Below are 20902 nucleotides of genomic sequence, written 5' to 3' on the forward strand. Positions count from 1 at the left end.
CACAGAGTAAGGAGAAGCCAACCCCTTAGTGCAGTTTGGGAATCATTTGTGAGAGATGCTGATGGTAATAGCATGAACAAAGACAGTGTTTGATTAACTTCCCCTGGCTTGGAATAGCAGCTTGTGTCTGTCTAGTGAAAAGTCGCTGGTGGAGATGCCATTCCACAAGGTTTTGTTCCTTTTAAGAGAGAGGTTGTCTTTACAGCTTTCTCCTCAGTTCAGAATGGGTTTGAGGTGCCCACAATAGGTGTTGTGGTTACTCTCAGCTGAGAACCATGACAGTAGAAAACACAATGTCCTTTCTTATGACAGCTTACAAATTTGGGGCTTTTATATATACCATCTGTGTGCATATGTGCATATACCTGCTCAAGATATAACTTAGCAAAACTTTTGTGCTGATTTATTAGCTGAGGAGTAACATGCAATCCTCTGCTATTTATCAAAGTATTGTTGGTCACGATGGAAAAGAAGATACTTCAATTTCAGGAAAGGAAGGAAAAATCCTGAAAAAATGTATTAAGAACAAAGCTCCCCTTTTAAACTAAATGGTGTTCCAGTATTGTTCAAAACAGCCCCCTCTAAATCTCTGAATCCTGTACTTAGCACCTGAATATTCCCAAAACCTTTGGGATGGGAAAGAGCAGTCATTAAATGCTGTGAACCGAAAGTTTACATGTACAAAATGTCACTTTACTGTGGCATATGAGTAAGAAAACATCTGTCTGAAGAAGTGATTGATTCTGACATATGTGAACGAGGTATAAGCAAATAAAAAGTGATCCCTCTAAATCTTGTTTTGTAGCGTGTGTAAAATAATGCAAGCTATATATTTAAGATGAAATCTAATTTAAATATAGTTATGTTCAATCTGTGAAATATGAGATCTACTGCCACTCTTTTGTGTCTCGGAAGTTCCCCAGGACTGTTTTATGAACTCTTTCTTGTTTATTTTTTAATATTAAAAGATGGAAAAAGGCCTCTTTCTGTTTTGCTGCTCTCTACCAGTGAATCATAAGTCCCTTGCTACTCTGAGAGGAAAGTTGTTTTAGTAATTCTGGAAATAAACCTACTGCTGAGTCAGCATCCCAGCTGAAAATGACAAGTTTCATATTAAGAAACTCATTAGGAATAGTAGGTAATAGTATATATCTTAGCCTCCCCCGCTAAAATTAGCTGGTGTGCCAGGAGCTGATTTAGCAAGTGCCTATATATATATACTAGACATGAGAAATACGTCTTGAATATTGTCAATATGAAAATTCAGGTTCATTTAATAGGAAAGCGAATAAAAGAAATCGCGATAAAATGGAAGCAGAACTAAATATTTCTTCACAATGACACTCCACCCCAAAATGCTTAAATGTAACCCTAAAACTGACCAATGTGAAAAGATTCTTGTCTTCAGTTTTCTCTGCTAGGTGATTTTCAAATAAGCAATTTTAGTAGCATTTCTGCATCAGTGTATACTTACAGATAAACCAGTGGGATTTTGTTACTCTGTTTATCTGGAATTCTAGCTTTTACGGAGAAAATAATTGGAAACAAAACATTTCCCAGCAATCAATCTTTTCTTACTGATTTGCTAAACATGTCCATATGTAGTTATTGCTTGCATTTGGAAGATTGGTAGCAGTTTTAAAGGAGAAATAGGCTACAATTGCAAATTCAGGTAGTCATCTGGCAGTAGCAGGGGGAAACCTTTGTAATGTTTTTCTTTGGTAAAGTGAGGTCAATAATTTACTGCTACTTACACCTTAATATCGAGCAATGCTTTTTATGGCATCTCTTTTAGTCTGTTAGAGAAATACAGTTGATTTTGCAAACAGTACCCAACACCTTGCTGTGGAGGAGAGCTTCTGTGTCCTTCTCCCCTCCACCTCCGGGCCTGATTCTGCCCTGCTGATTGTCCACAGTTCACCTCCACAGCTGCAGTGGCATCACCCCTTTAGGTGCTCTGAAACCTGACAGGGTTTTTGCCAGTGACTTGCCTTCAGGAAACCCAAAGCCCAATGAAATAAACAGGAGTCCTGAGATTGATTAAGATTTAATTTGAACCTGAATCAGCTCAGAAAGAAAAAGGCAGCCTGTGATAGGAAGAATTTGCTAAAATAGTGCAGTTCTCTGATTGTGATTTAAGTTTCCAGCTCAGGGAAATGCTCTGTACTCGCATTAAATCCTTCCTGACTGTACAGAAGCTATTCACTGAAGTCTTTCACTGTCTTTATTTGTCTCTTTTCTGTCTTTAAACACCTCATCGAAAACTGGACCTGAAGCTTACTGAAGCCTTCTAGAAATACGTAAATATTTCCCACTAGTAGTAACACCGTACTAAATACTGCAATGACTCTACATTAAAAGTGCACGCCATGACATTTTAAGCTCAAAATTTTCATAGAGGAGGATAAACCATTAATGCTAATATAAAGTGCTTTTAAAATAGTTATACACAGGAGTAGCAAGAATAAGAGGTTTAAAACCCTTAACATTAATATTCCCTCGGACTTATTGCTAGCAAGTGACACTACGAGAGATAATGACAAAACTTACTGCAAAACGTCTGCGTCCTTTTTCTTTCCTTCCCTTTCCCGCTGTAGCATGAATATGTGGTGAAAAGTCAGAATTGTGCAGAAAGAAAATATTCCAAGACACTGTAAAAGCGCCTTCCCCACAGCCCAAGGGAACACTATTTCAATAATCAGTGCGAACTTTTTGGTTATGATTTCTGTTTCCTTTCTCTGTCTCTCCCTCCCTCTCAATGTTTTTCCACCATCGTATGAGTATTACTGTTTTCTCATTAAAGGAAGTAGAAGAGCTGCGTGACAGCATTTATTTTAAGAAAACAAAAAAAATGGGTATTAAAATGAGAGGCAGTTTAAAATGAAAATCCCGGGTGGGAATTACAGTCCTAAGAGAAGGGCAGAAAGATGACAAGCACTACAAGAGAGTATATTATAAATACCGAGCTTTCGCTCAGCATGAAAAGCAGCACCTATAGAGAACAAATTCTATGCATTTTACCTTCATCCCAGCTTCAGTAGGGATCAGGGCTCAGATGTGAATAACCGCGGGTTATCGTCAGTATAATGGAATCCTGCAATTTACAAAAGGAACAGGAAAAATGGACTTTTGCTAGAACTTTCATACTTTTCAGTCAACCTTTACTAGTCAGACATATGGACTATGTTAGCACTTCAGGTTACTGGCCCAAAGTCAACCTTGAAAATTAATTTCCCAGAAATATAGAAATTGCCATTTTTCACACCTTGGGTAGGGCAGGCCAGAACAGGTAAAGCTAAAACTATTCAAATGCTAGTTTTGAATCAGTTGATTTCCTCTGAAATAGCAGCTCTGTCAGAAATATCTGTATACAGAGGTATGTGACCCATCACAAACCTGGTTATAATTATGGATTTCAAAACAGTATCTAATAAGCTGAGGCCCAGACAGCAGCTCACAGTAGTGGAACACGTCCAGTATTCATTAAAGATGTACAATCTAGAAGTCCAGGGTTTAAAGACAGTTTTCAGACACAATTTTCCCACTTGTCTCAGGAATAAGGTAGAATAGCAAAAACAGAGGTAATAAAACGTGGTCAACCTCAATGACTTGGCGTGCATTCTTGGCAATAATAAGATAGAGAGACCACAGCTTAGCTCTGAGAGTGAACTTGCAACACCCTGAATTTTGCATCCTTTTCTTTCTGTGGCTGTTTTTGTTGGATCAAAGAAGTAATCCATTTGCCCATATTTTCAAAGATGACACACCAAAACCTCATCTGCCATAAAAGCACACTTAAATACCCCACTGTCTCTGGGAAATAGCACGTTTCTCTTTGTGAATTATTTGGATTCACCAATTATCACAAAAACTGGAAAGAGATACTGATATCCAGTAAAGATGGAAGAAGAATTACAGCGTGGAAGGATAAACTCATGATTCTTGGCTTTTCTGTTACTGGTTTTGGACCCATATGAGAAGACCTCTGGCTAGGTTGCCTGCTAGGTCTGAACCTGTAAACCCTGGATTTAAAATCAGGATCCTCAGCTCTTGGAGGTAAAAGGTGAAGCCCATTAGTGAAGAGACAGAGCAGACTCATGAAATTCCATATGTTCTATTGCCACAAGGGGGGAACACATCTCAGTGCCAGGGTGGGAAGTATCCAGATTAACTGTCCAGCCTACAGCTGCCAAAATGAGAACTGAAAGTGCGATGCATAAGTGCATACATAATCATCCAGATGGGCTTTTACCTTTGGATTGCATATTTGTAATAATTCACTCAAATGGCAATTTAATTTACAGTAATAAAGCCATATGCCTTTGCTATTATACAGTCTTTCTGAAAAAAAATGTGTCTTGACTTGGTAAACATTGCCTCCAAATGCTGCTTATTCATAGAAAAACTGGCTTGTATTAACAGACAGGCATTTTCTGGCAAAAGTGTTTCTTGCAAATGTAACTCTCATCAAAAAATACCCCATTTGGTGCCTTTGTTAAAAAAAGAGAGTGTCTGTTTAGGAGACTGACGTCCCTCTATTATAAATCTATGTTGCAAATAACACTAAGGAGATTGTGACTTTAAAAGAACGAGTTTCATTGTTTAGCTTCAGCACAGTGTGAGAAGGATGCAGAGGGTGAAATCTCTGGATCACATACCAAAATAAACATTTCAAATCTAATACACACACGCAGAGAAATGTTGAAGTGTGACATTACCTAACCCAATATAAAATTTGGTACAACTGAATCTGTTAAAAAGAAAAAAAAATAATAAAATCACGGGATTATGATATATATTCTATAAAATCAGTTATAAATATTTCTCTGGTCCAAGCCATTTCTGGCTTCTAAAGGTGCACAGACAATCTTCATCATTCTGAAACATGCTCAGAATCAGGATTGTATGTCAATATATAAACAGTCCTGTGACATGATGGTGTTACTCTTGTACTTCAACACCAGAGGCCTTATCCAGTCAAGCACAGTGCAGGACTGAGCGCAGAGGCTATGCTGATGTGTAGGTGCTGAGAGAACCACTCAGCACCTCGAGGGATTGGATTGCAACTGGGTGCGACCAGCACAGCAGGGTGCAAGGCAGTAAATATGAGATTTGCCACCAAAAGAAAAGAAAAAGCAAGCTAGATATGACTCACTGTCACCAAAGTTTAGACGTGCGTCAAGGAACTAAAGCCGGTTGGGTCCTCAGTAAGCTAGTTTCAGTAACCAAAAACATTGCTACCGTGGCAATAACTTGAGATTTTCTCTCAAAAGCAGATCAGCATTTTAGGCAGTTTTCTGGAGCAAAGCATGAAATCCTTTAAAGTAAATAACTTCCTCTTTCCCCCCCCGTTGTACAACAGCATCCATCTTCTTGTGCCTGGGAATGCGGGAGTCCCAGGGACAACTGGGGCTGCCCACCTCCCACTGTGAGCCCAGCCAGCTCTGCCCTCGCACTGCAAAGGTGCACGGGGATTTGCCAATTTGCTCGCTCTGACCAGATGAATATCTCAATTACTAATTCTCACCGAGCAGCTAGAGACAAATGTATCCACAGCTGAAAATATACTTCTTTTTTTCCTCTTTTCTCTAGGGGTGGGAGGAGGGTTAAGGAAAGAAGAGAGACAGAGACGAGAGGCAGCTCAATGTTTGCGCTTATAATTGGATAGGGATTCACTGTTGAAATAATTCCCAATTTTAAAGTGCGTAGCTGGGTTTTTAACAGCTAGCGAGGTTTTCCTCAAACTGAAAGATAAAGTCATGGTTTGTCTTCCAGCAAAAGTTGGTTTTGCTGCCCCTTATCCATGATCTCCTAAGGTGATTCTTGTCAGGGGTAGTAGCAGCCTGTCCTTTCTACTCCTCCACCTCCTCTGGCATCTGTTCTCTCCCCCACTGCTGATATACAAGACTGCACTAGTGCATGAGAAGGCAGGGTGTTTGCTTTCAAACAGGAAGGAAAAAGGACAGAGTCCATCTGGGGTACAAATTTAACCACAGGTTCCTTGTATGACAGAGGCTGGTGAATACATTCATGCTTGAAATGAATTTAAGCAACGCTGTGCTAAAGGGCAAAGAGTGCTTCATTTCGGAGAGAGGTCAGAGTCTACTGCTATCCTGAGATGTCACAAGGAACAACTAAAAATAACTGCCAGAAGTGGATTCCTCATTTGCCACGTATCAATTAAGAGGGACCCAGCATGGCCTAGGTCATGTATAGATGGCGGTGAATGTAAACGCAACCTGGCTCTTGCATCCCCCCCTTCTGAACTAGCTGAGGAGATGGGCAGACCCCCCCAGCTGTTCCTGTACATATGCCTCGGTTCACTCTTCCTGTTACAGATTGATGCTTCCAGTGAGTGCTGGTACGGGGATGGATGGCATCCAGAATGACTCATAACAAAGAGCATATGGCAGGACTAGACCTAGCGATCTAACATCTGTTGAGCTGCTTATTATTAAAATTTCTCACTTCTATTGGAGCTGGTAACCAAAACCAATAAATATTGTCTTCAGAGATCCTACCTGAGGAAATCCCATATCCTCCTGGTTTTGTTACCATTAATTCTACCCTGTGAAAAGATGAGAATAATTTTATTCTTCAGGCATTTAAAGCTATTAAAAATTCTCTTATGCAGAGCTGTTTGAACAAGCTATAAGGAACAATAACTTGCCTTTAAACTTTTTGTGTCCTAAAGGTTTAAATGACTCCTATTCCACACCCCAGCAGCTGAAGTTTTGCGGTTGTCACACTAAAGTGATAGGCGTGAGTTAAAAATAAACAGGATGAAAAAGCATACACTTAACAAGGGACCTGAAAGAAGCAAGAAGCATTACCTCTATTTAATTTTTAAGGGTTTTTTTTAATCTCAGATAATTTTTCTTCAGAAAGAAGTGGGACTGCAAGTGCAGACGTGTAAAACTGGGAATTCAGCTGATGAAGCAGAATGTCCACTTTGCAAAAGATTCACTGAGTGAGGACATGAAATATAGTGGGCGGCCCCTTGCAAGCGAAGATTAAACCATGTATCAAAACTAACACTTTGACCATCAAAAGGTATCCAAAGAACAGCATTGTGACTGGATGATCTAAGCTACTCCCTTTCAGCCGAGAGATGGAAAGAGTTGCCAACAAAAATGTTAGGATTTGACAAGACTTGGCAAATCGCTGGGATATAAAATCATGTTCTGTGAGTTATAAGGCCTTCCAGGAGATGTGACAAATCCTGAAAAAGGGTGGAAAAGCATGCACAGCCCACAGAAACTTACTCCCTTTTCGTGGATGTGCCAAAAGTAAGGAAATGTGAAAAAAAAGTGCACAAGAGACTTGCCAGTGCCAGACTTACCATTTCATTTAATAAGCACACTTCATAAAATGCTGAAAAAAATACATGATTGTAATAAAGGGTACACATATTATAGTGACTAGTTAGAAAGCAAAAGCATTACTTTTTTGTCCCAAGGACAGAGAAGTTATTGATATTAGGATAACATGTCTTAACCCAAAGAGTCACACCTAAAAATAGTAGTAGTAGTAACAATAGCAATAAAGGTAACAATCATAATAATAATAATAATTATCCTATTAATGGTTATCTCCAATATGTATCATTTTTCATCATTGCTATCTCTTGCAACACTGATTATTGTTAACATTCCAAACAGGGTAATGGTAGAAGCCATTGGCTGCCATTGTTCTGACTCCTCCCAAAGTGAATGAAAGTTAGAGGTGTGCAGGGCAGAGCTGGAGAAGGAGCAATAAAGTTACTCTCAGGTGTGTCAGGATTTTGGAGGTTGTCCTTCATCTGATTAATTGTGGCTCATAACAGGCAGGGATGGGAAAACATGTGCATGACCCAGGTAGAAAGCAGCCATTCATGGAGCCTGCATGTGACCTAAAGTTTTAAAACACAACCAAACCCACAGGAGCCCTCACCAGCTCCTTACACAGGTCATACACCCATGGCTTTAACAGGATTTCATCCTTGGTGGTAGTGGTGTCAGTGATGAAGTGGGCCAGCAAACAAAGCTCTCCAAACACACTTCTGAAGAGCCTCCCAAGCAGAAGGGAAGGATGATGTTAATGTTGGATGGACCTGGGAGCAGTGAGACAGCACTAAGAAAGGGCCGAATATGAGCAAAACTTCTTGTGGCTGAGATAACTTATTATGCTATGGAAAAGCCTCACAATAGAAATACTGCACAACATAAATTCACTTTGGAAATTTAAATCTGGAAGCACGTAGCCCATGTCAAGATGTTATAGTGGATGTGGTATTGGGTTAGTACCATTTCTAGCAGGCTCTGCTATACTAAACAAAATTTATTTGGGGCTAAACTGCAGAGGAATGTGTCTTAAATGATGAACAAATGTAATGAAACACTCTAAAACTGATCACGGATAATATTTATTAGCAGAGATTCTGCATTTTAAAAGAGCGTAAGCAAAATGGAACTAATTGCTCAAAACCTTTTCCTTCCTTTGCTTTCTTTAAACGTGTCTCCTCTAATTTCCTGAGATAAAATGTGACATTTGGAATATAAGGTTTCTCATAATTAAGCATTCTAACATACCAAGCGATGGAATTTATTACAAAATATTGCCCTCTGCAACAGCCTCATGGGATACACATCTTTATTTCCAGACAGTAACAGAATGTAGCAGTTACACAGTCATGATTGGATTAGTGGATTTTATTATGTGAATGCCTATACTAATTTTCCATTTTGATTTTCATCGTCCCTCTGTTCTCTGATGACTGAAACCTTCAATAATATTATCTGGAGCACAGAAAGGGCCCTCAAGCACAGATTCAAATTGGTCACTTCAAGCACATAATCTTTCACATGGTTAAGCCTTGAAACAGGGTTAAAATGTCCAGGACATCAACTTCATCCAATGCCACCCATCCTAACCCAGCTATACCATTTGCTAACAACTCTTATTTCTTCTTCCTAGCCCAGATGCACAGCTTAACATCTCCCTTACTTTTCATGCTGCCTTCCCAAAGCTCTTATTTACATTTCAAGATGACACATGAGAATGACATGGACCAAAATACCCACCTACAATCATCCTCAGAGCTTTTCAGCCTCTTCTCACTTCACCACTGCAGAACTGGATCCAAATAAAGACAAAACAGTCTATAAAACAAGTTTTCAAAAGCCTTAAAAAATATATCAGATTCTCTTCAGTTTGCCAAGACTGTATTTCCTATCCCAAATGCACTCCCTCTCCCACTTGCATTCTAAAAACTAAATACACACCATCACTCAGCTCTCAGCTCAGTATGCCCAATTGTATGGAGTTGCCCTCCCATGTCCTCCTCAATTTTTCTTCCAACTGGAATACACATTCTAGTATAATATGTGTGTATAGTAAATATACATTTACAGACACATGCAAAGACAGAGAGAAAAATGTTGAAAGTTACCTAATTGTTCACATAAGCATAGATTTAGTGGTATGGATTTAGAATTGTCATTAGAGAATATTTCTCTTGTTTTATATAAATATATATGTATATATATATGTATAAACTGGCTTGCTGTAGTTTCACAGAACTCCAAAGAGTTGCCCAAAATGTAATTCTTTTCTTCTAGAAAGTAAAGAGGAAAAATGTAGTCACTCTGCTTGCTACTCTAACATCTTAATTTATACCTAACTGCATTGCATTTCCTGAGCAAGGCATAATTTGCTTGAAGAATGTGTTCTTGCATGCCCAAATATGCATCAGCGTTTGCTTGTACAGTCACACGTACACAGTTGACAAGAATATTTAACCCATATATGAGCTCCAGAGTAACTGTCTTCTGGTATTAATTTGTTTTACTGTCAATAATCAATAAGACGCAAACTGTGACTCATGTCATCACAGTTCAGAAGTTTCACCCCTTCAACTGATATGTCAAGTCTCTGTGAGAGTCATGCTTCACGCTTGCTGCCAGTCATTTCATCATCAGTGAATTTCCATACCCTTCTTTCAACGTGCTCAACTCACAGAACAAATTACAGAATATACCAAGGTAATGAAAATGTGGTATATAATCAGTTCTACTATATGAAGACTTAGCAATTTGAGAACTAGCACTTAGACTTCTTTTGGTTACTTCTGTTTCTTGCAATTCTGTCTCAAGGGTTTTAAATAATGTCTGCACAGACTGCAGAAGAATCTGACTTCTCCCTCTCTCCAAAATCATATCCTGTCTTAGAGTTGGCAGGAAACCTTCTAGAGGAAAAAAATGAAGTATGCATTTTTAATCTTAGCCCAGTACAATTCAGTGCACGGCTGCACAGTTCTTATACTATTCTTCAAATTGCAGTTTTCTCATTATTTACAAAGTGAAAATACAATTATCTTGTGAAGTTCTTCTCGAAATCATAGTTGAGATGAACATGTGCCATTATCCTTTCAAAACATAGTCTCTTTTTATTGTTAAGATAGGCTCAAACCATAAAACGTATTCTAAACCCCCAAGTTATCTGTATTCCCAACATACAATTTAGTTACCAAGCAATAGTGCAAGTCAATAAGGACAAGCTGATAATTTTGATTCAGACCTGAACTCCAATATTGCATGTTCTGATGAGCGTCACTTATCAAAAGCACATCTAATGTTTTAATATTAGAATTGGCCTTTTCCTGAAAGCAGGAAGACATTTTTATTGTTAAAGCAGTAAAACTGCTAGGTATAAAGCAGCAGAAGAAATATCCTGTTATTGTGTGGAAGTGGCTAAACCAGTAAGTACATGAAGTACAGGCTCGGAATTGTCAGCCATAGATTTTAGACAGATAACAGAGTGATGATAGGCATTGAACTGCTGCTGGGAGAACTTCAAAGTGAATTTATCATTTGATATTAGGAATAAGGAGTGGATTGAGTAAGACTTCTAGATGATCCACCACAGCACCACGTTGAATCATCCCTTTCACTTCTTATTCCACCTGTGGTGATGAAGAGGAGAGCAAGAAACAAGTGAACTGGAGGAAAAAGACATCACTTTCATAGAGCTCAAACTGCAAACAGAAATAATCCTTGGAGAAAAACCTATATTATGAAGGGCTCTATCTGCAAAAAACCCACCTCAGCATGGCATTTTCCAAAGTTCTAGTTCAACTGATCCAAAGTAAAGCTACTCTGCTGCACCATCTAGTGACAATGAGAACACTTCAGACAGCTGATCTAATTAAAGTACTACCCCTTTCCTCTAGCCTTATCTCTCATTAGTTACAGAGTGAAATCCCAGTTCCTTTGAAGCCACAGGAGGTTTCCTGTTACCTTCAATGGGCTGGGGATGTCATCAGTGCTCCTAAAACACTTCCAGTAACACTGGAGGAAGAAAAAAGTCTAATTCCAGTGATACTTTCTGACCACAGCATGACCATTCTGGCAGAAATGAGGCTGAAGCATAAAGTCTTGATGGAAAGGCAAAGGTTCCTAAAATTCTGGTTGCTCAGATCCTGGGTTTTGCTTTGGAATACTCCAAGGATCATTAACTACAGTTCATTTTACCCTGGCCATTATGTTAGATGTGATATAAGTTTTAAACTAGGAAACCTGTTTCTTTTATTGAACTCTCTTTACTGTCAAACTGACACATGCAAAGTACTCTTGCTTGGATGGAGGTCTGCATTGTAGCTTTGAGACTGCAGCTTTCTCAGGATGCGTAATGCCCCTAGTTAGAGATACTAGCTTTTTTAGTACTTAATAGTTGGCTTAGTTCAATGGAAATCCCTTGAATTTCTATGTTTATTGTCTCTGAAAGTTATTCCACAGACAGCTGGATTCTCTAACTTTCTCTGGACATCACATCAGGACAGCTCTGACAATGACAGGGCCATTGGGTAGACAGCCAGCTCTGTACAGTTTATATGGCCAAAGTAACAACATCGAATTGATAGATTTCACTGCAAATTTTCTCAATAACACTGTCATAAATACATAATTTTTAAATACTTTGTACTACAAATTTCTTCAAGTGTGTAAAACACATTATTTGTTAAACAAGGGTTTCATGGTATGCCCAGCACAAGAACTGACATACACTGGGGGTTGGCTAGATGGCACTGGTGCATTCTTCTGTGTTGCCACACAGATGCGACTGTTTAGAATATGATACTTGTTGGTTGAATTTCCTGGGATGTAATTGTTCAGCTGGAGCTTGATGGTGCTGTTGCTCTGTACTAATTATAGTACTGTATTGGTAAGGAAGGACATTCATACTTAAGCTCTCCTTTAGTCCTTCACCCTGAGTTCCCTTGTTTGTGAGCTGATGTTTGGTACAGGAGGAAAGAAATCAACTAGTCAGATATTACAAGCCCACTGCTTTGGTGCTGATGGTTTCTATGGCTTTTAATGCACCTCGAATAACCAACACACTCCACAAGTTTTGGCTATCATTTTTCCACACCTGAAGTAAACACTAGAGTAGACAGAATAGCACTTTAGGCTCTATGGTGCTGTATGCATATCAGAAGGCAATAATGGGAGCCCAAAAGTTCTCTTTTGTGTTTTTGCCTTTGTTTTTTTTTTGCCTTTTTTTTTAAGGACTAGCAGTGAATTTTATCACTATGCTACCTAAAAGTTCAATGTTCTCTCTACAACCCAAACCTCTCCCATAGTAGAAAGGAACAGATTTACCCAGTTCAGAGACAGTAAATCTGTTAGCTAAAGCTTTAGTGTGCCCTGTAAGAGCCTGTAATGATGTCTTAAGGGACAGATTAGAATAGTTGTCATTAATTTCATGTTTCTGTCATGGCCAGGGAAAAGACGAGAATATGTATAACATCTGTGTGTGATGGTACTACCTATGCTGGCTGTCTCTCACTTCCCCTCTTTGTGACTTCTGTGACCCAGAGAAAGGGATTGCCTTTGTATGCATTAGTATGGCATTTGCTAAACTTTGTCCTGACTAGGGCCTCTGGGAACTAGAGGAATATACATGAGTGTATAATAACAGTAAGTCATCATTCAAATTCAACATGTGCAGCAAATAGTTATAGCATAGCCTACATGAATGATTACTGCTGAATACAGATCTAACTGCATGGAAAACTATATTCAGGAGGAATCCTTAGGCAGGCCTGCAAAATAATTCACTTTCTACTCCCGAAAATAGCATTTGCACTGCTCCCATACACCAGAACTAAACTGAATTTTAAGGAGGTTGGAATTACAGTTCTGTGGGATATACCCCCAAACGAATGGAGTGATTTTGCATTAAGAATATGCCTGAGTGGGAGATGGAGGCGGAAATAAGTTCAGCTGCCAGCTTCCTGCTGCCGAAGGGAAGCACAGCTGCTTGGACTATTGAGCCACAATATTCGGGTAACAGCGTTTTGGAAACAAGACACTTATTGACGTTGTAGCTACGGCATATTTAGGTCCCACTGGCTACCCTGGAGTCCCCTCTCACTCCCTGACTTTGAGCCAGTTGCTGAACAGTGCTCTGAGGACTCTTAGGAAGTGGTGTGCCCACTATGGCACAGGACATGACAGAGCAGGAAATTTCTCAAACAAAGTAACTTGACAAGAACAAAATCTGATCTCAAAATGAGCAGAGAAAACACCAGTAAAATGACAGAAATTACTTGCATATTTTAATATCTGTGTTGGTCTAATATTCTCTGGGGTGCAAGCTCATACAGTGCACCCGCACTGCTATTCTCCCCCATGCCCCCAGGTTCTCTATCTGGAACACTATAAAATCCTTTCCAATACTTTTGCCAAAGACAAGCTTACTTCATGAAGCTTTTTTAAGGGTCTCATTAGCTATATTGTTTTTGTCTTCACATTCCTCTCTGACTTTCTCCAGCTGTAATCATTTTCAAGGCTGTTTACAATCTTCCCCCATACCTCCTTCATTCAATATTTTAGAGGTCAGTCCTTGCCTCCAGCCTGTGATGCCAATTTCAATCTTCCATTCTTTAGATTTTGAATAAGCATCTGCTTTTTCCCAAGCTGTCCCTACAACTTGGAGGAGTCTGTACATAAGTTTCTACAGAAGTGCTTCTGCAAAGATACCCCTTTTTGTCAGTGAGAAAATTCAAACAGGTAACAAAATATATGAGATAGAATTTTGCTCCTTCCAATAATGAGTTATGAAAATTATAATGGAGAAAAATAATTGATACTGTATGTAATTGTACTGTAACAGAGCTGAAAACTAAACATCAAAGTCATTATCTGGGACACCAGTGTTATGATTCTGCCAGTCCATATACTGCACTTTTACAAAATAATGGCATGTTGGTAGGCTGAAAAAACTAGCTGGTATCTATATATATATATGTCAAAAAAGTGTAAATCTAGTCTACTTCTGGTAACTTATACAGAGAAAGCCCAGTGACTTGTACTTCATCTCACCTCATAGGTCTCTCCTAGTGTGACAAGAAACTATGGCTTAACCCTTTAATTGACTTCTTCATTGGATTGACATCAGTGCACCAAACTGACTCACCAGTTATGTGAATGGAGGAAAGTAAAAAACACCGTAGTCTCTCTCTCCGGCATGAAGAACTATTTCCTTCACCTGGAAGGGATCAAGAGTTACTGAAGAATGAATCTCTAAAAGGAATAGTTCTCTTCAAACAGTTATTATACAAACACAAAGGTGGACGACACACTGCTGGTATTTCCAAGAGCCTAATTATGAAAATATACCATTATTACATGGAGAGAAAAAGTGTGTGAGGTATGACTTTTCATAACCACAGATTCTTCAGATCCCGTGTAAATATCTCTAGAGTATTAAACTTCTTGCAATCAATGGCAACACATTTTTCATGTTATGGACTTCTATTTTGTGACAGAACATGATGTAACAATCTGGAAAGTCAGTCCAAGATTCATTGATTGTAGTGTATTATATACCCATGAGAGAGACACCAACCCAGTTTAAGGATTACATCAGACGTCTGCTGTGGTACACTGGTATATATATGATATGAAACTAAATTTTGCCAAGGGCTATACTGGGTGGACAGAATTTTCTTTGGGGGGAGCTGTGATCTTCAAGGGAGGCATAAACCCAACCCAGAGCATGCTGCAGCATTCACTCAGGCATGCAGATTGGCAGATGTGATCGTTTTATATTCTTTACTGGACTTACCTCAAGAAGTGCCAAATCTGTTCTAAACTGTGCAACAGTTGTGGAACCCCTGCAGGCATTATTACATGATAACTTTAGTTTTCTTGGACAACTGTTTCCAAGGCTGGTTTTCGACTAGTTCAAGAGCTGGAATGTTAGAAATTAGCACTTCCTTTGCACAATCCCCTTTGTAACTGTAGATGTTTTCACACTGTGGCTTGTATGCAATGCTCAGATGCATGAAATAAAGTCTGAAAAAAACCAATACATTAGTATTAAGAACAATAAAATCAAAATTTTATCATTAAAAAGAAAACTTCTGCTTCTGTCTAAGCCACTGCAGTTGTATTATATTTCAGAACTCATCGTCTCTTAATGGCAATATCATTGTAAACAAATCTCAACGTGTAGCGCCTTAAAATGCTTCTGTAGACCTCTTGTGCTTTTGTCCTAACTGGTAATGCATAGGGAGATTATATTGAAACAACTGGTTCTATGAAATGCCTAAACTGTGTATACAAAGAAGTTCAAAGTGTCTGTTGAGATGTGTTCTGTGTTGCCAAGAGTATACTCCTTCCTAATGGTGTCTGGGTGTGTTGTATTCTTTGGTTTTATATCCCAAGCAGCACATATGTTCTGTGGCAATTTGGGGTTAAAGTAAACCTGATGCTTGAAAGTTGCTGTACTTCTACCACCAAGATGGGTATGCCCAACTCATCTTCTTCAGCCATAGGAAAAGAAAGACCAAGTCTTCCTTCATGACAGGCACAGGAACCGCTCTGTCTGGACAAAGTCTCCCCTGAAGAGAATCCTAAACTCCCTTCATGTTCCCCTACTCACACAGAGGTACCTCTTCCACTTTCCCTGCTCTCACCATTCAGCCCTGCAGACCTCCTTGTCCTTCACACCCCACATATTTTGCCTGTTGAATAAATGTGCCTGCTGCATTACTGCATACTGATTTCTTCTGCCAGCTGCTGATGAGAATGTCCATCCCCTTTGGTCTCAGCAAACACTTTAGAGAGGTGTTTCTCCAGGGTTCCTGCTCAGCCCCTAATAGCCTTAGTGCTTGCAGCAGGCACTGCACACTTGCTGTATATAACTGAGGGTATTCTCTTGCTGTTAGATAAGTATCCACATCCTTGCTGGAGTCTGTAGTCCAATTGCTCTAGATGTCCAACCCTCTAAATGCCCTCTCCTACAGTTTGTTCCACCCTAGAATGTTGCTATGTTTAATCAGCATTTCATCTCTTTCCTGTACCTGCGTATTAATCTATCCTTCAGCAGCTAGTATTCATTTTTAATTACCTTGGAGTTCATCAGGTAGCTGAGTTATAGTAGTAAAAGGTGATGTCTTAGTTTACCTCCATGCCTATTCTGCATAGCACTCCACTTAAGATGCACAGTCTAGTGGACTGTCCTTTCCACCTCTGCTAGAAACTTCAGAGGGAAAGAGGTATGAGACTGACTTTGCTTAGTGTTTTTGCACAGAACCTGGCTGCAACAATCTGTTCTTCATGCCACTTCCCAATCCTGCAGTACAGATGCCAAGTTGGAGACCCAGGAATGAAAAAAAGCCAGCTAATCTGAGCCTATTTAAACATAACCACCCTTTACACAGAAAAGGTGCAGCAAGTTCCCATACTGTATGTTCTTCTGGCTTTAGGGCTTGGCTAATGGATTCTGACACAAACTGCAACTCTCATCTGAAAAACTTCTGTTTATTTAGCATGGATGAAGCAGACTCATGAGAATAATTATTACAAGCTATAACATCACTGATATTGGTTGATCCTTGTCATTTCATCACACACCTCTCACCAAGTGACGTTTTGTTGGCAATGTCTCGTCTCGCAGTGATCCATCCCCTGAGGTACAATTTCCTGCTGGATGGGAGAACTCTGCACTGGGACGATATTTCACTCTCCATTATCCTGTTCAAAAGAGGAACATTTTAGTTTGTTTTAGCTCTCTTACTCCAAGTACTTCACACAGCAGAAAGACTAAAATACCAAGCAGTGATTTGTCCCCAGTGAAGTCGTACATGGCGAAGAAAATAGCGGGATCCTCTAGCTCTGTGATCCCAGATATCTACTGACTTAAAGTACTTGCTGTTAAAGGCTGTCTGGGGGTTAATTTGTTCTGGGTTACTTCTAGGACATTTTCCTCAGGGAGAGAAAATAACTGTGCCCATGTCATATTGTGACAAGCTAAAAGGAAAACCAAAACCCTCAATAATAATAAAAATAATAAAAATGGGCTTCTGGGCATTTTTACCTTTTTGTTTTTAGCTTGAATCCTATTTGCCTATTTAAGGTGTTACAGCTTCATCTCGCTTTTGCTTCAGCCTTTTTACCTGACCAAAGAGCTCTGCTATTCTGGCTGCGAAGAGCAGCTGCTGGGAAGTCAACCCTCTAGTGGCCAGGTCCTGCATGGAGCTCCCAGCCAGCTACGCAGAAGCAAATCACTGCAGGGTTCGTTTCTTTTTCTGTTTGTCTGGCAATAAGTAATGAAACAAAGAAAAGTCACATTCGTGTTTAAATGCAGTGCTACCTAAATGAAGATAATGGGGGAAATACAGTATTGTTTAGTTTCCCAGTCATGAAAGTATTGTAAACATTAGAGCTGGATTGATGCACTTCTTGATGACTTGAAGTGGTTTTCATAAATGAAGTCCAAATATGTAATAGCTGCTCTCAATTTTCTATGAGAAGATTTATTCAAAAATAAATTTAGCTAAGGGGAAAAAAAAAAGAGACAGATTTGAAAGCTGAGTTATTGCCAAGAACTCAAACATTGAAGCAGCCAGTCCCTTTTGAGACAGCTGCAACATTTCATGGTGTAAAGTCAGCGAATTTCCACACAGGCCCTGCTGCCAGAGACCACAAAATGGTTTCAAACAACGGCTCACTTCATGATATTTTTGTTGTTAGAGAAAAAAAAGTGTCCTTGTGCTGCTGAGTGGGCAGTGTGCGCTACGTTAGCAGATTAATGAAAATGTTTCACTGGCACAAGATTTTGATTGCCCCAGCGCAAAATTGCTTGCAGATTGGAAAACAGCATGTTTCATTTCAAACTCATTCTCTTCCCATACATTAGCACTTGTCAATGTAGCCATTAAGCACAGTCAGTGCAGAAATTTAATTACAAAACCATTTATTTTATTGAAAGAAAAATAAACCCAAGCTACCTCAAATGCATTAGGTGGGTTCAAAACATGTTCGGCTGATAACACCCAAGGGTAGAGAGGCTGCTGTAAGAATAATGTTCCTTTCATGTGTGGTGGGGACTCAATATTAGAAACAGCTGCCTATAAGTCATTCTTTATTTAAGTTCTATTATGAATTAAAGAACAACTGATTTAATGAAGGAACTTTTTATATCTGAAGTTACTCAGCTGTGGTATTCATTCGATCTTCCTTTAAGAAAGAGGTTATATCTTAAATGCTAAGTAGGTGAACAGAACGATACTTTTTATTGAATACTTTTTTTTCCCCCTCATGTTAGCCTTTTGTTCTCCTAATGCTTGAAGAATGTAAGGTCTGTGGTATTAAAGGAAGTAACAAAAATGTGCTAAACACATCAAAAAGTAGAAAATCTGTATCTTATTTATGCCACAGAGTTCTACACTCTGCATGTCTTATAGGCATTTGGAAAGGCCCAGAATAAGGATCTCTAACAAAATGATAGATGTGGGTCAAACAGCACTCTGATGTCATGGTACATATTGCCTCTGTCTCACTACTAATGAGCTGCCAATAACAGGTCTGTTTTACTGTTCTGCTTGAAGAAGAAGAAAAGGAGTTATAACCTCAGTGGTTTGGACTGATTTGTCAATTTAAAACCCCTTTTTTTGTCTTGTCTGCGATATATACCCAAAATTTCTTGCAGACATACACTCATGTAGTCCACCCAGCTGAAGAGCAGAGATGTGCATGTTCGGCAGCACCCTGGAATGGATGGTAGTCAGAGAGACCATTGCTGCTACAGGGAAAACCATACTGCAGAGAGAAAGCTTACTGGTGGACACAACATTTGGTACAAGGTCTAATGCAGTGCTTCCTCCTCACCACTGTCCTGGGCCACAATGCATGTGTGTGTGCATGCGTTCAGGGGTAGGAAGGGGTGGTGGGGTCCTCCCTACATCCCAGACAGCCAGTGCCTTACATGTGAGTTTGATCATCCCCTGCCTTAAGCTAGTATGGAAACAGATGCTATTAAGGAATATAAAGGTATTTCATGCAGCCAGAATACTTCATGTAACGTCTTCCTATGCTAGCCAAGATTATTATGTCATGTTCAGTAGCATTGCCTTTTGCAAACAGAATTAACAATTAAGTGCACACCTTTGTTATAGATCATTTCCCTGACAAGATCTCTTTTAATTTTTCCCAAGTTTGTCATAAAGAGGAATACTACCCTAGGTTTTTTTTCTGATGATTTTTAAGGTCTTTATTTAGCTTTACCTGTGCTTCCCTTCTCTCTGCCAACAGAACTGCCAGCCAGTGGGACACATTCCTCAGCAACGGGAGGGACACATGAACCTCTTCACCTGTGCTCCACACTGCAGCACCATGGATCATCCAGGAGAATATGGCATGGCAAGAACGCCATCAGCCCTGCCTGGACAGGGGCCAATCACCCTCACCAGGGAGGTCTCCTACAACCCACCCTGCCCCAGAGTGTGGCAGAGGGAAGGCACTGGAGTCACTGATGCTCCAAGCGGAGGTAAAGTCTCACCTCTACATCTGAATCTATCTTGCACTTAGGAAGCCTCTGTAATGAAGCAGACACTGTACCCATTCACACACACAACTGGGCACAAAGTACAGAGCAGATAAGAGTGCAGCACACTCCAAGAGGAACGTTTCACGTCTGAATTAGGCTATTATTTATCCATGGATTTTACATTTGTTAATCAGATAAGTTTTCTCTCTCCGGTTCTCTAAGAGAACTGGCACACAAAATAGTCTCAAACCCTAGGAAATCTTAGCCTTGCATTTCTCTTATGATAAATATCAGGGTGAAAGAAAAGAACCCATAAAAATGTAGGAACCAACCAGCCCTTGAATTCAGTTTCTGAGTGGAACTCTAATTGCAAGGGAGCCAATAGGGGGAAACAAATTCTGTTAAAAGATATATGGGGAATGAAGCTCGAGGGAGAGTTACTGCCAGATTTCCACAGGGATCTTCCTTGGAGGTGAGGAAACATGCTGTGTGTTGGAGCCCTTCTAGAGCATACTGCCTCACTCATAAAACCACCTCCCAGCACAATCCTCCTCCTTCCCTCAGGTCTTGCTCCAAGGAGAAGCTGGTGGTTCTCAGCTCTCTCACTTGGTAGCTCCCCAACACATCCCACTATGACAATTGTCTTGAGTTTTGGGGTTTACTTTGATACCAAAAGTTCCCATGAGATCTTTAAATATTACCTTGAAAGGCTGCTGAAGAACAGGATGCTGCAAAGGAAACTGCAAAATACAAACAAAGAAACAAAATAAATGCCTCTTCTGAGGAGAGAGCCATCACCTGGTGCACTATTTGAGGTTTTCAAACAAAATGGTCTGCTGGAAATGTGAGATAAAAGACAGCTATAGAATAACTGGACTGTGTTTCATCAACACAGAACAATTTCTCTGGAATAGGGCAATTTAGTCCATTCACCAACTTCATAGTACATCTCCATTTAAATTTTTTTCTGAACCTTTCCAAATAATCCCCTCTCTACACATTTTCTCTTGATGCAATAAAGAATAAGACAAAACCCCAAAATAATCATAACAATCGTTAGAGTAGAAAAATAGGAGGAATTACCATG

The sequence above is a fragment of the Melopsittacus undulatus genome, chromosome 3 (genome assembly GCF_012275295.1).
Source record: "Melopsittacus undulatus isolate bMelUnd1 chromosome 3, bMelUnd1.mat.Z, whole genome shotgun sequence".
Lineage (NCBI taxonomy): Eukaryota > Metazoa > Chordata > Aves > Psittaciformes > Psittaculidae > Melopsittacus > Melopsittacus undulatus.